Raw genomic sequence first — 16133 nt, 5'->3', positions numbered from 1 at the left:
ATCACACACACTATCAAAACACATTTAAATCCAAATGCATTGAATGAAAACACACTTCATACCCAAACTAAACATGCTGCATCACTAAAACAATACACAGCCTCGTCGAAAGACGTTCTATAACACATTTGACTCAAGCAATTTTGTATTACAGTGTATTCGTGCTGGAGAACGCATGGCTGAAGTTGTGGGATCTTTGATCTTTCACATTTTATCTGTCATTGTGACGTGTACGCTGGGAGTTGGGAAGCAAGTTTAGGGAATCTTTAATAAATAAATTCTGCTGAGGCACGGGAACCTGTCGAGCCAGCTGATGCGCAGGAATGTGATGAGCCGGCTGAGGCATGGGAGCCTGACGAGCCGGCTGAGGCATGGGAGCCTGACGAACTGTCTGAGGCATGGGAGCCTGCCGAGCCTACCGAGTCTTGTGAACCTGTCGAGCCAGCTGAGGCATGGAAGCCTGTCGAGCTAGCTGAGGCTTCCTCAGTAGACTCGGCAACGGACGCTTGATGGGCCAACCGGGTCTTGTAATACTGATGTGCTGGCTGAGACATGGAAGCCTGACAAGCCAGCTGAGGAATCCCCGGTTGCTCAGTTAAGCGACAACCGGATTAGACGTCACCTACAGTAAAAAATATATAAAAAACACTCCCTAATGCTTCCCTTTGGGGAAACGTTATTCTGTAACGTGTACCCTGGGAGTCGGGAAGCAAGTTCAGGGAAGCTTTAATAAATAAATTAACATAGAACAAAAGAAACACAGGTAGCATACAGACATGAACACTGGAACGGAAACAATAACGCCTAGGGAAAGAACCAAAGGGAGTGACATATGTAGGCAAGGTAATCAGGCAGGTGATGGAGCCCAGGTCAGTTTGATGAGGTGCTGGTGTGCGTAGCGATGTGATAGGTGTGCATAATAATGAGCACCCTGGTGACCTCGTGTGCCGGAGAGGTAGTATACGTGACAGTCATTACTATTTTAACTAACATACTGTACTTGAAATGTTGCATTCTATTAATAAGAAGGAAACACTTTGGCACCATATACTTAAAAATAATCTGACCATGCAGCTCATGAAATTGAAAAGTTCAGTAGGCAGCTTTAATTCATTAATTAATTCAGTTTTATTTGACTTTTTACTGCCATTGTCACAGAACTCATGACCAAAGGTCTCTAGGCTTGTCACCATTGGTGGCAGTGAGTGAGCACCTGTATTTGTCACGCCTGCTCCCGCTCTCCCTCTCTAGCGCTCGAGGTGGCCAGACTGCCTGTTATGCACACCTGTCACCTTCGTTATGCGAACCTGCGCCTCATTGGACCCACCTAAGCTCCATCATTATTTGATTGCCTCCACTTTATCTGTCTGTTTCCTCTGTTTCATCCCCGTGTCAGCATTGATGTTGTGACTTTGTCCCCTGTCCAGACGCTGTTCCTGTTTCATGTTTGTAGTTTATTAAATGTTCTTACTGCTTCAAGTCTCCACCGTCAATCTTCACAGTATTAGGGATTATTTAACAAAGTTCTTTATACAGGATAAGGCAGGGCCAGCTGCCTTACACAGTTTTTTTTTCTTCCATTTTTTTTACACCTGATTCAACTCATCAGTCTTAAACCTCTTGAAACTAGGGGGCACTATTTCAAAAAGAAATAAAATAACGTTCCCAAAGTAAACGGGCTATTTTGTCAGGACAAGATGCTAGAATATGCATATAATTGACAGCTTAGGATAGAAAACACTCTAAAGTTTCCAAAACTGTAAAAATATTGTCTGTGAGTATAACAGCACTGATATTGCAGGCGAAAGCCTGAGAAAAATCCAATCAGGAAGTGACTCATGTTTTGAAAGATCTGCGTTCTGATGCGTCCCTATTGAGCAGTGAATGGGATCTCAACCAGTTTTGACATAGTTTCACGCCTTTATGTTGAAGAATGAGCATAAACGACTACATTGCGGAAGTGGCTGGCTGAGTGCTCTCAGAGTAATTTTTCCGTAATAGACAAAGGTAGCTATTTTTCCTCCCGGTCTTACTGAAAATACAGCTGTCCCAGTTGATATATTATCAAATATATATTTGAAAAATACCTTGAGGATTGATTATAACAACGTTTGCCATGTTTCTGTCGATATTGTGGAGCTAATTTGGAATATTTTTCACCGTTGTCGTGACCGCAATTTCCGGTCGAATTCCCAGCCAAACGTGAAGAATTTACAGAGCTATTTCGGATACAAAAATAATCTTTATGGAAAAGGGGAACATTTGCTATCTTTGGCTATCTACCTGGGAGTCTCGTGAGTGAAAACATCCGAAGCTCATCAAAGGTAAACGATTTAATGTGATTGCTTTTCTGATTTTCGTGACCAGGTTGCATGCTGCTAGCTAGGCATAATGCTATGCTTGGCTATCGATAAACTTACACAAATGCTTGTCTTGCTTTGGCTGTAAAGCATAATTTCAAAATCTGAGATGACAGGGTGACTAACAAAAGGCTAAGCTGTGTTTCAATATATTTCACTTGTGATTTCATGAATATGAATATTTTCTAGTAATATTTTTTTGTCCCTTGCGTTATGCTAATTCGTGTCAGTTGATGACAATTCTCCCGGATCCTGGAGCGGTAGTTCCAAGAGGTTTTAAAGACCATGTTCCAAATACTTAGAAATCCACGCCTCCCTACTTGTTTCCTTGAAATAAGCACAACTCTTTAAGTGACTGGATAGGTACAAATCCCATACCTTATTTTGAGCCAGTTTCACACAGCAGGAAAATATTATTATTATAAAAAAATATATATTGTTATGTGACTATAATTATTTGATATTTTTAGAGTGATTGATACATTTTTCATTAGTGCAAATCAAGTCCGACAATTTAACTTCTTTGATATAGGGGGCCCTCTTTTAATTTTTGGATAAAAAAACGTTCCCGTTTTAAACAAGATATTTTGTCATGAAAAGATGCTCGACTATGCATATAATTGACTGCTTTGTAAAGAAAACACTCTGACGTTTCCAAAACTGCAAAGATATTGTCTGTGACTGCCCCAGAACTAATGCTACAGGCGAAACCAAGATGAAATTTCATACAGGAAATGCCCCAGATTTTGAATGCGCTGTGTTCCAATGTCTCCTTATATGGCTGTGAATGTGCCAGGAATGAGCCTACACTTTCTGTCGTTTCCCCAAGTGTCTGCAGCATTGTGACGTATTTGTAGGCATATCATTGGAAGATTGACCATAAGAGACTACATTTACCAGGTGTCCGCTTGGGGTCCTCCGTCGAAATTATTGCGCAATCTCCAGCTGCGTCCACTTTTCCATTAGGTTCAGAGGAGAAAGGCAACTGCCACGAATGATTTATCATCGAATAGATATGTGAAAAACACCTTGAGGATTGATTCTAAACAACGTTTGCCATGTTTCTGTCGATATTATGGAGTTAATATGGAAAAAAGTTTGGCGTTGTAATGACTGAATTTTCGGGGGTTTTCTTAGCCAAACGTGATGAACAAAACGGAGCGATTTCTCCTACACAAATAATATTTTTGGAAAAACTGAACATTTGCTATCTAACTGAGTCTCCTCATTGAAAACATCCGAAGTTCTTCAAAGGTAAATTATTTTATTTGAATGCTTTTCTTGTTTTTGTGAAAATGTTGCTTGCTGAATGCTAGGCTTAATGCTATGCAAGCTATCAATACTCTTACACAAATGCTTGTGTAGCGATGGTTGAAAAGCATATTTTGAAAATCGGAGATGACAGTGCTGTTAAACCTGTTGAAACTCCCCATCCCGGATCCGGGATCGTGACTAAAGCCTCAGGCTCATTAACATAACGCAACATTAACGATTTCTGAAAATCGCAAATAAAATGAAAATAATGCGCCTGCTCTCAAGCTTAGCCTTTTCTTAACAACACTGTCATCTCAGATTTTCAAAATATGCTTTTGAACCATAGCAATTGACTAATTTGTGTAAGAGTATGCTAAGCTAGCTTAGCATTTTGAGTAGCATTTAGCACGCAACATTTTCACAAAAACCAGATAACCAAATAAATAAAATCATTTACCTTTGAAGAGCTTCGGATGTTTTCAATGAGGAGACTCTCAGTTACATACCAAATGCGCAGTTTTTCCTGAAAGCGTCTGTGTGTAGGAGAAATCGTTCCGTTTTGTACATCACATTTGGCTACCGAAACGAACCGAAAATTCAGTCACCTACAACGTCAAACTTTTTCCGAATTAACTCCATAATATCGACCGAAACATGGCAAACGTTGTTTGGAATCAATCCTCAAGGTGTTTTTTCACATATCATTTCATTGATATATCGTTCGTGGAAGCCTGCATTCTCCTCTGAATTCTGTGGAAAAATACTTGCAGCTGACTTTTGCGCACCAATTTCGGCGCAGGACACCGGGCGGACACCTGGAAAATGTAGTCTCTTATGGTCAATCTTCCAATGATATGTCTACAAATACGTCACAATGCTGCAGACACCTTGGGGAAACGACAGAAAGGGCAGACTTACTCCTCTCGCATTCACAGCCATATAAGGAGACAATGGAAAACAGAGCCTCAAAAATCCTGCTCATTTCCTGGATGCCGTCTCATCTTGGTTTTGCCTGGTAGGGCACGCACAGAAAATATCTTTGCAGTTCTGGACACGTTGCATAGTCGAGCATCTTTTTGTGACAAAATATCTTTTTTTTAAAACGGGAACTCATCCAAAAATGAAATTGCTAGGGCACAGGTTAACAAAAGGATAAGCTTTTGAGCCAAATATTTATCATTTTTGCAGTTTCTGAATAGACATGCTAATGAGACTGAGGCTATGATTATGCTCCCGGATTTGCTCGACGCTAGAGGTTAAATGAGAAATTCCGAACTTTAGAAGCTTTTTAACCTCTTGAAACTCCCCATCCCGGATCCGGGATGCAAGCCTCAGGCTCATTAGCATAACGCATTTCTGAAAATCGCAAATAAAATTAAAATAATGTTTGACAAACAACACTGTCATCTCAGATTTTCAAAATATGCTTTTGAACCATAGAAATGGACTAATTTGTGTAAGAGTATGCAAAGCTTAGCATTTTGTGTAGCATCCAAATTTTCACAAAAGCCAGATAACCAAATAAATAAAATCATTTACCTTTGAAGAGCTTCTGATGTTTTCAATGAGGAGACTCCCAGCCACATAGCGCAGTTTTCAAAGCAGGTTAACAAAAGGATCACCTACAACGCTTTTGGATTAACTACATAATATCGCCAAACATGGCAAACGTTGTTTGGAATTCCTATTTTTTTCACATATCTCTTCATTGACATGCAGTTCGTGGAAGCTTTTTCATGAAAAAATACTGTTAAAGTTGTGGTCTGTTATGGTCAATCTTCCAATGATCTGATTGCTGCAGACACCTTGGGGAAACTAGAGGGTGATTATGCTCCAGCCATATAAGGAGATCATGACAAACAGAGGTCATTGCCATCTCATCTTGGTTTTGCCTGAAGCTCACGTTAAAGGGCACTCTTTGTATTTCTGAGGTTAAAGTGAATTATATGAAATCTCAAAATATCTTGTTTAAAACTTTTTCATCCAAAAATGAAATTGCTTTCCAAGAAGTTAAAAGCTAAAATACACTACAAGTGTAAGGTTCTGTAATTATTTTCTTAGTCAACCTTGTGTTCTGTTTCGTTGTGTTCTTGATCGTAGCCCTGTTTCTTTGTGTTCTTGAACGTAGGATTAGGATATCCATCAGCCGCTGCAAAAGCATCGGCTACTCTTCCTGGGGTCCACATGAAACAAGACATAATATATAGTGCAGAACATTATTAGTCAAGTACTGAAATACATCAATTTAAAACATCACACATAGCCTACATATCAGTACGTACAAACAATGTCTAGGTCTAATACATAGTACAGTGTAAATTAATTATAAAATATATAAAATGGCAGTGTTCACCGTCCTTAATAGTTTTTTTAACTGCTAGCTTGATTAACCTAGGGTGACAGAGAGTTCCATGCAGTAATGACTCTATTTAATACTGTGCGTTTTCCAGCCTCTGTTCTGGACCTGGGGAATGTGAAGAAACATCTGGTTGCGTGTCTTGTGTTGTACCGATGAATGTCTGAACTGTGTGCCAACTGCTTGAACAGACAGTTCGGTACCTTCAATACCTAGCACAAAGACAAGTAGTGATGCAGTCAATCTCTCCTCAACGTTGAGTTACTGACAGTTTCCAATTTACTTATGTCCTTCTTTGACCACATAGCCAAGGCTTAGCGTTCAGCGAGTGATTTGTCCCAAAAAATGTAGCTTTTAGTGGCTTTTAGCCTATTGCTAATTACCCATTCTAAAACTCACTGGAGCTCTATGTTAAGTGTCTGTTATTTGTTTTACTGATACAGTCATCGTGTATACTGTTGAGTTGTCAGTGTACATAGACACACAGACTTTATTCAAGGTTAGTGGGGGGGTCATTTGTAAAAACAATAATGGCCCTAGCCGGCTGCCCTGTGGTACAGCACACTCAAATTAATTTGCATGAGAGAGGCTTCCATTAACAAAACCCACCTGTGTTCTATTAGATAGGTAACTCCCAATCCATAATAAGGCAGAGGATGTAAATCCATAACACCTTCATTTTGTTCAGCAATATGTTGGTATCAATGACATCAAAAGCTGCACTGATGTCTAATAAAACAGCTCCCTCAATCTTCTTACGATCAATTTATTTCAGCCAATCATCAGTCATTTGTGTCAGCGCTGAGCATGTTGAGTGTGATCATTAAAGACATCTTTCACAATCATTGACACAAAAACAAATGTATTGTTCAGATATAATTTATAATTTATTTATAGGTGTACTGTAATCAAATGAAACAAATTAAAGAAACAATGTTTAGCAGGCACTACTTTGCATTTTGGCCATAGGTTCTCAAACTTTGCAGTAAATGTCCTCATTGTTCATCCACCTGGGAAAAAAAGCCTTTTGTTATTGTTAATCCAAGCTTGAGATAGATCTGGAATGATGTCATTGCATGCCTCATCAATGCCCTGAAGGAGGGTGTTACGCTCATTGGGATGGCAATCATACATCTTCCACCAGTATTGTTGTAACGGGATACTTCTGTTGAAGGAGAGGTGGACCAAAAAGTAACATGGTTATTGTGATACATCTTTGATAAAGATGAAAATAGAACAATATACAAAAAACAAGAAACCGTAAAAAAAAAAACGAAAACAGCCCTATCTGGTGTAACAAACACAAAGACAGGAACAATCACCCACAACACACAACACCAAACAGGCTACCTAAATATGGTTCCCAATCAGAGACAATGACTAACACCTGCCTCTGATTGAGAACCATATCAGGCCAAACACAGAAACAGACAAACAACATAGAATGCCCACTCAGATCACACCCTGACCAAACAAAACATAGAAACATACAAAGCAAACTATGGTCAGGGTGTGACAATTGTAATCATCATATATTGTATTTTACAGTATTGTATTCTACTTATGTATTGTAGTGGTTCTGTAAGTGACTCAGTTCGAATGGCACTACCAACACCAGTTGTTGGTTCGATTCCCACTGGGTTCACATACGGAAAGATGTGGACTGGATAAAAGTGTCTGCTTTGTAAATGTCATATATTACGGTATTACATTACTTACATTACTGTATTGACCAATGGATTTTTAGTAAAGCAGTGTGACCCCCACCTCAGCATCTTAATTTGGATACATGATATAGTGTAGACGTTAGTACATGTGTTCAAAGTATGCATAGTCAACTCTACAGTGTCTATGTTATACAGCAAATCTATTTCCACAGGTCCAAGCACAGAACCAAAACTGTCTTGAGGGTATATCCATGAATTGTGTGTGTGTGTGTGTGTGTGTGTGTGTGTGTGTGTGTGTGTGTGTGTGTGTGTGTGTGTGTGTGTGTGTGTGTGTGTGTGTGTGTGTGTGTGTGTGTGTGTGTGCGTGTGCGTGTGCATGTGCTTGCATGTGTGCGTGTGTGCGTGCCCACATCTCAAATGTGTTATGTTTCAGTGGGCAGGGCTCACGTACAAATACCCTCTCCTTCCAATAATTTTGGTTTTGTCTCTCACTCAAACAAGAAAGCCTTTTGTTTCTTTATCCCCCGATGTGCATGGATGAGTTTTGTTCAGTGACAGCTTCCGCAACATGAATGTGGGCCTTGAATCCCAACACTGTGTTGTGTTCATAGTCACCAAACGAAAGAAAACAGACTGAAACAGGGAGGGACTATCACTCATTTTCATTTCCCCAAAACTCTAAAAAATGATGTGTGCCCTAATCTATTGAACATGATCCTGTTTCTGTCATAACACCTAATATGTCTGTCCCTGTCTGTGGAGCCAGATAGACCTGCAGACTTAAATGAACAAATATGTTTGTTTACCCTGTGGCTCCTCCCTTTGTTATCATTCTTATTTTCCCTTTGTGGTTCATTCCTCTGTTAATCTCCCTCTTTTTGAACAGACTACGGTGAGAGAAGAGTCCAAAAAAAGAATGAGGGTAGGAGAGAGAGAGAGAGAGAGGTGGAAAATAGAGAGTTAAAGAGAAAAAAAGACAACAGAGAGAGAGGTGGACAGAGTTAAAGAGCTACAAAGAAAAGTTCAGGAATAGAAAAAGGGAAGGAGGTATGTGAAGGCAATTTCTGAAGGCAATTTGTAAAGGTGTGCGTAACTTGTGCAAGTGAAGTCAGACGCAGGAGAGCAGAACTAGGTAATAGCCAGAGCAGTTTAGTACAAAACCAACGACATAAAAATAACCATCATGGGTACAAAACCCGACATGCACCAGTAACAAATGTGCACAAGCACGAAAAACAAACAATTCTACACAAAGACATGGGGGGGGGGAACAGAGGGTTAACTACACAACACTTAATGAGGGAAATGAGAACCAGGTGTGTAGGAAAACAAGACAAAAAAATGGAAAACAAAAAATAGATCTACGATGGCTAGGAAACCAGTAAAGCCGACCACCGAACACCGCCCGAACAAGGAGAGGAACCAACTTCGCTGGAAGTTGTGACACAATTAGACAAAATGAAAACACAAGGAGAGGTTGACATGAAGTATTTACTGTTCATTTTTTTATTGTTTATTACAATTTAGTTTATCTATTTAATTTGTTTTGGCAATGTAAATATATATTTCCCATGCCAATAAAGCCCCTTAAATTGAAATTGAAATTGAGAGTGAGAGAGCGAGAGGCTTCTTTAATGTATTTTTCTTGAGGAGTGTTAGTTATTTTTACCCTGAGTCCTGCTCTTTTGCTTTTCACCAATTCAGGTTTGACAACTATAGGCGTCTCACTGTTTCAGTCTCCTAAGACATTGTGCATACTGCCAATGGCTGTCAATGATTCCTTGGTGCATAGGTGGTTTGACAACCCCAGGTTACTTTGTTGCACTCAGGCATGTGCATAAATGACCAAATATAATTAGAAAATTTCAATGGTAAAATACCATAAAGATCAATGTATCAAAATAAACTGTAGAATGCATGTATTTTGTAATGTATTTCATAAAAATACATGTATTTTGCAGTTTAAAATACAAAAATAAATGTGCAAGTAGCCAGCCCAAACAGCAAAAACATTCTCAGTGTCACGCCCTGACCTTAGAGAGGCGTATTATTTCCCTATTTGGTTAGGTCAGGGAGTGATGTGGGGTGGGCATTCTATGTTTTGTTATTCTATGATTTTGTATTTCTATGTTTTGGCCGGGTATGGTTCTCAATCAGGGACAGCTGTCTATAGTTGTCTCTGATTGGGAACCATACTTAGGTAGCCCTTTTCCCTCCTTTCTCTGTGGGAAGTTAACTTTGTTTGTGGCACATAGCCTGTAAGCTTCACTGTTGTTTTGTATTGTTTATTGTTTTTGTCTGCGTCATTTCTAAATAAAAGGAATATGTACGCTCACCACTTTATGCTTTGGTCCACTTCCTTTGACAGCCATGAGAGAACTTCCCACCACAAACGGACCAAGCAGAGTGGTAAGGAGGAATGGACGTGGGAGGACATTTTGAATTGTAAGGGATCATGGACGTGGGAGGAGATCCTGGCCGGAAAGGATCGCCTGCCGTGGGAGCAGATAGACGCAGAGAGGAAGGCGAAACCAGCTGGTTAAGGGGTCCAGCGTTATGATGGAACACGGCTAGCAAGGAAGCCCGAGAGTCAGCCCCACCCAAAAAATGTTGGGGAGGCACACGGGGAGTTTGGCTAAGTCAGGTTGGAGACCTGAGCCAACTCCCTGTGCTTATCGTGGCGAGCATCGTACTGGTCAGGCACTGTGTTATGCAGTGGAGCGCACGGTGTCTCCAGTGCGCGTTCACAGCCCGGTGCATTACATCCCAGCTCCCCGCATCTGCCGGGCTAGGGTGAGCATCTAGCCAGGACGGATGCTGCCGGCTCAGCGCGCCTGGTCTCCAGTGCGTCTCTTCGGCCCAGGATATCCTGCGCCGGTGCTGCGCACTGTGTCTCCGGTACGTCTGCACAGCCCAGTGCATCCTGTGCCAGCATCCCCGCATTTGCAGGGTGAAGATAACCACCCAGCCAGGACGGGTTGTGCAGGCTCTAAGCTGGAGACCTCCAGTGCGCCTCCACGGCCCATTGTATCCGGTGCCTCGGCCAAGGACAAAGCCTCCAGTATGTCTCCTGTACCTGCGTGCAGAACTAAGCCTCCAGTATGTATCCCCAGCCTGGTGAGTGACGTGGCAGCTCCCAGAGCCAGGCCTCCTGTGTGTCTCTCCACTCCAGCGATCATCCATGGCATGAAGCCTCCAGTGATGATCCATGGCAAGAAGCCGCCAGTGATGATCCATGGCTTGAAGCCTCCAGTGAAGATCCATGGCAAGAAGCCTCTAGTGATGATCCATGGCACAAAGCCTCCAGTTATGATCCATGGCAAGAAGCCTCCAGTGAAGATCCATGGCAAGAAGCCTCTAGTGATGATCCATGGCACGAAGCCTCCAGTGATGATCCATGGCAAGAAGCCTCCAGTGATGATCCATGATGATCCATGGCAAGAAGCCTCTAGTGATTATCCATAGTAAGAAGCCTCCAGTGATAATCTATGATCCATGATGATCCAAGAAGCCTCCAGTGATGATCCATGGCACGAAGCCTCCAGTGAAGATCCATGGCAAGAAGCCTCTAGTGATTATCCATAGTAAGAAGCCTCCAGTGATAATCTATGGCACGAAGCCACCAGTGATGATCCATGGCACGAAGCCTCCAGTGGTGACCCATGGCAAGAAGCCTCCAGTGGTTATCCATGGCACGAAGCCTCCAGTGAGGAGTCATGGCACGAAGCCTCCAATGAAGGTCTCCAGTCCGGAGCCTTCAATGACGGTCTCCAGTCCGGAGCCTCCAGTGATGGTCTCCAGTCTGGAACTTCCAGCGACGGTCTCCAGTCTGGAGCCCCCAGTCCGGAGCCCCCAGTGGCCTCAAGTCCAGGGCCCGCAACGAGGGTGCCCAGTCTGGGGCCAGCGGCGAAGGTCCCCTGTCTGGGGCCCGTGGAGAGGGTCCCCACACCAGAGGCGCCACCAAAGCGGGGTGAGCCGGAGGTGGAGCGGGTTCTACATCCTGCACCAGAGCCACCACCGCGGATAGATGCTCACACGGACCCTCCCCTATAGGTTCAGGTTTTGCGGCAGGAGCCCGCACCTTTGGGGGGTGTCCTGTCACGCCCTGACCTTAGAGAGACGTTTTATTTCTCTATTTGGTTGTGATGTGGGGTGGGCATTCTGTTTTGTTTTTCTATGATTTTGTATTTCTATGTTTTGGCTGGGTATGGTTCTCAATCAGGGACAGCTGTCTATCGTTGTCTGTGATTGGGAATCATACTTAAGTGGCTCTTTTCCCTCCTTTCTTTGTGGGAAGTTAACTTTGTTTGTGGCAAATAGCCCGTAAGCTTTGCGGTTGTTTTGTATTGTTTATTGTGTTTGTCGGTGTCATTTCTAAATAAACAGAATATGTACGCTCACCACGCTGTGCTTCGGCCCACTTCCTTTGACGGCCGTGAGACTCAGTAACAGTTACAGAAACGTTTTACTTGCTATGACTATGATATGTTGTTGTTTATCTACCTTTGTTGAGCAAGTCAATCTGTCTGCTAACGGACAAAAATGTCAATGTATATACTAAAATGAACTACAAAGCCCACTGGGTATTACCAGAGCCATGTATTTAGAGGAGTGGTCACCAAACCTTTCTGATTCTAGAGGCAACCTGAGATCGACCACTCAGATTTTTTAAACAGAACTAAAAACGTCATAATGACAGAGTTTGTACCTTCAAACACATGAAATGGTTCAAAATGGGAACACTTCCCCTACCCGGCGTGCAGGACAACTGAATTGGGTGCACCTAATGCCACCAGAGCGAGACTAATGAGAAATATAGGAACGCAAGGCTTTAGTGTTGGGTTTTTACAGAAATGTTTGGCGATTGACTAAGAATGCCTTGGAATCGCGATCGACAAAATGTGAATGTCTATGAAAATATGTATTTTGAAATATCAATTACAGCTCTCGAAAGTATCTTGTTACAAAATACATTGGACTGTAGTTCAGCCCAGTGTAATACCAATTACAAAATACTCAGAAGTAATTGAAATTCATATTTCAAGTACATGCAACAGAAACACTGCCCATCTCTGGTTGTGCTTTCACTTCTCTATTGAAACATTATCACCGAAGGGACAGTATAAATGTAATGGAAACAAGCCCAAGCTATTGTATTATTCAATAAATACTTAAAAAATACTTTCTTTTGGACCAAGCTAAGTCCATCTGTATGCTGTGAGGGCTAGAATTCAACAGTTTAGTTAATATATCAAGATATACATTTTTATTTTGCATTAATGGTAAAGGAAAAGAGTCCCTATAGACCCATAACTCCCAGAAGTGTGTGTGTGTGTCATGACTCTTATGCACACACACGGCGAGCAATTTGATTACATCCACATGCAGGTGGTGACTTTTCTAAAAGGGATCACAGAATCTAATTGGTGGAGAAGAGGTGACTGGGGGAGACCAGCGAGGGATCAAACCAAGCCATAGAGTTAGGAAAGAGAAAACCATTGTCAGTTTTCAGTGGCCTCAATCCAGATGGGATTCATGTGAGTTATCTTGCTTCTCTTTGACATTTGAATCGTGGCACAGGCAGCCATTCATCCACACTCTCAGGACAAAGTCTCAAGGTCCAAATGTTAGGGGCTGAGGAAAGCAAAAACAATAGCCCACTTTTACTGTTTTTTATTCCAACCAACTAGGGTTCGGGACAATTCTTGGAGTTCTCTACTTCGATTTGACATGTGACCTCACATAGACGTTTCCAAGTAAAGTCCAAGTAAACAATGCAACAATCAAGAACTACTCTGACAAAAAAAGTGTATTATCTCCATAGCTGCTTATCGACACAGTGGCCATGATATACGCCCACGCCATTGTCCTGAAACAATGCTAAGAACAGAACAAGTTCAACGTGCAAAATGGCTAACAAGATTAGCATAGGCATCCCATAGCTTGGCATGGCAACAGGATGCTTTGATGCCACTCTATGCACCGGCATTGAGTTGGTTAGCACGTTAGCAGCTTGAGGTTGGAGTTGAATTGGGCATTGTATTTTTGTAATTGCATAAGCTCAGTAATGCCTTTTTTTTGTCCCATTCGGGAAGGGGTGGGGAAGATGCCCTGAAACTTGTTGTGCCATCCTGTGTGGTCACTTAATGTGTAGGCATGATGAGTCATTATGTTGTATTGACTTGAAATACGGTAAACTACATGAGCGTGACATAACACCTAGGATGCTTCATATCAAGTCTATGACAGTTGTCTTCAGTAGACATGCTAATCTGTCTTTACCTCAGTTCATATTGGCTGTTCAATCAGAAAACCATCATGTGACGGGGGTTGTTTTGCCAGTGTGTGTGTCTGTGTGTCTTTGTGTCTTTGTGTGTGTGTGCGTGCTTGCTTGCATGTACTGATATGTGTGTGTATCCCCTGTTTATTGTTTTGCCAGTGTGTGTGCCCATGTGTGTTAACCTGTTTCCCTTTTCCCCTGGTCATGTACTGTATGTTGTACTAAGGTAACAGCCAATCACATGGCTGATCTCTCCAAACGCCAAACGACAGAAACCCATTTCCTTCCTTCCTACGGCCCTGGTGACACGGGGGGAATAAATGTTACATAACACTGGGCTTTACCCAGTGGAATCCCACAATGCTTTGTGGCAGGATAATCAAAGCACATGCAGATGAAGTCAAATTTCCATGGATAGAGGCTCAGGGAAGAGGCTCCAGGTTTGTTATTTTTCCAGGACAAGGGGATGTGATGACACTAATGTCGGGAGGGGGAGGAGGTGGCTGTGTAGATAAAGTGGAAATGAAGGGACTGAGATGGAGGAAGGGTAAAAAGGTGAAAAATGAGAGTGACATAAATACAGAGAGACAGAGATAGTGAGAAGAGAAGAGAAGTGGTTCGAAATTAGTTAGATGACTTTTGGTTTGTGCCCAAGTTGTGTGTCGAGTCCATCCCCTTAGGGGATGCGTTAATACGTTTGTTTGAATGTGCATTGAGCCTTCTTCCTCTCAATCCATTCAAACCACACAATAACAAGGCAATCACCCAAGTGTCTCTGAGGACTCAGACTTCGTTTGTCTTAGTTTCTCTGTTGTCTTCTTTCTCCCTCCTTTGAGCACCTCCCATGCCTCTCTCCTGAAATTGTGTGTGCGTGTGTGTGTGTGTGTTAAGTAAGTGATGTGACGTGGTGCCCTCTCGTTGACGAAGTCCCCAGTTGGCACCTGACTCATTGTGCCAACCCACCTGTGCCAACCGCTGCCCCATGGGAATCAACCTCCTAGTAGATTTTTGGAGGGCTCAGAAAATACACCTGTTCTCCATAGAGACCACATGAAGTCAATGTGCAAGGCCTAAATGGCACCCTGTTCCCTATAGGATTATATTCCCTATACACACCTGACTAAATATGGAATAGGGTGTCATTTGGCAGCCCCTTCAAAACACATTCAGGATAGATAGACCCTCGTTTCATGGCTTGTTTTCATGTGGTTCGATGTTGTAGAGACAGGGCTTTGTTTTAAATGTAGGCTATGACATCTGGGTAAGGGAAATGTTAAGCTAATGTATTACCCTAGAGATAGGACAGTTAATATACCGGTAGGCTAGATGAGCTAGATGGATAATGCAATCCCAAGAATACACACAAGCATACACAGACATATGCACAGGCACACACCCACACACACACTCAATATAAGGAAAGACAGTACTTTAAGTGTGCCTCTTGAATGACTTGAGATCCAAAATATTTTTGTTGTTGTTGTGTCACTGTATCAAAAGGGAACATAGACGGAAGTGACTTGTTGTTGCCAGACTCTTTGCTGATCTCATCAAGCCAGTGATGACACTATCGTGCCACACCCATACTTCTTCTAAAGAACATAAAGAGTATGCAGGATTGGCTTACATTGCCCCCTTCATCAACTCAGAGTAGCTAGTCTGTCTATCTCAGGGGACCTTTCTGAAGAGCTGCAGTGTACTGGGTGTACAGGCGTTTTATCCAGCTCTGCTCAAACAAAGTTTAGTTAACATAATCAGGTTTGTTGCATCAGGGTTGGAACAATTACGTTTAGATTAGTGAAGAAAAAGCATATCAATGATCGTGTAGGCCGTCATTGTAAATAAGAATTTGTTCTTAAACTGACTTGCCTCGTTAAATAAAGGTTCAATACATTTTTTAAGAAATTGTAAATGACACACACACACAGTTATTGTAGGGCTACTGAGTGGCGCAGCAGTCTAAAGGCACTGCATCTCAGTGTACAGCGACAGAATTCAGAACATGGGCCGTTCTTACAGTATCCTCCCTGTACACCAAGTCAGAACCATAGGATAAATAAGGGGGGCATATAAGCAAAGAATGAAAGCGCTTAGAAAATTCAATGAAGACATTTCTCTAAAACAGGCTATTGGCTACATGGGCACCACCAAGTCAGAACAGTAGAATCAGTTAGGCGGGGGAAAGGGACCAAATTACACATGGGATACTAACAGCT

General features: G+C 42.1%; 1 protein-coding gene across 1 annotated transcript in view; it reads left to right on the top strand.

The window, feature by feature from the left end:
* Positions 1–16133, top strand: part of LOC135519912 (caveolae-associated protein 2-like) — a 33500-nt gene that overhangs the window by 5249 nt on the left and 12118 nt on the right. The gene's annotated exons all lie outside the window — the stretch shown is intronic.

This window comes from Oncorhynchus masou, chromosome 29 (assembly GCF_036934945.1).
Source record: "Oncorhynchus masou masou isolate Uvic2021 chromosome 29, UVic_Omas_1.1, whole genome shotgun sequence".
NCBI lineage: Eukaryota > Metazoa > Chordata > Actinopteri > Salmoniformes > Salmonidae > Oncorhynchus > Oncorhynchus masou.
The sequence above is the reverse complement of the archived record's forward strand: the minus strand, read 5'-3'. Positions and strand labels throughout refer to the sequence as shown.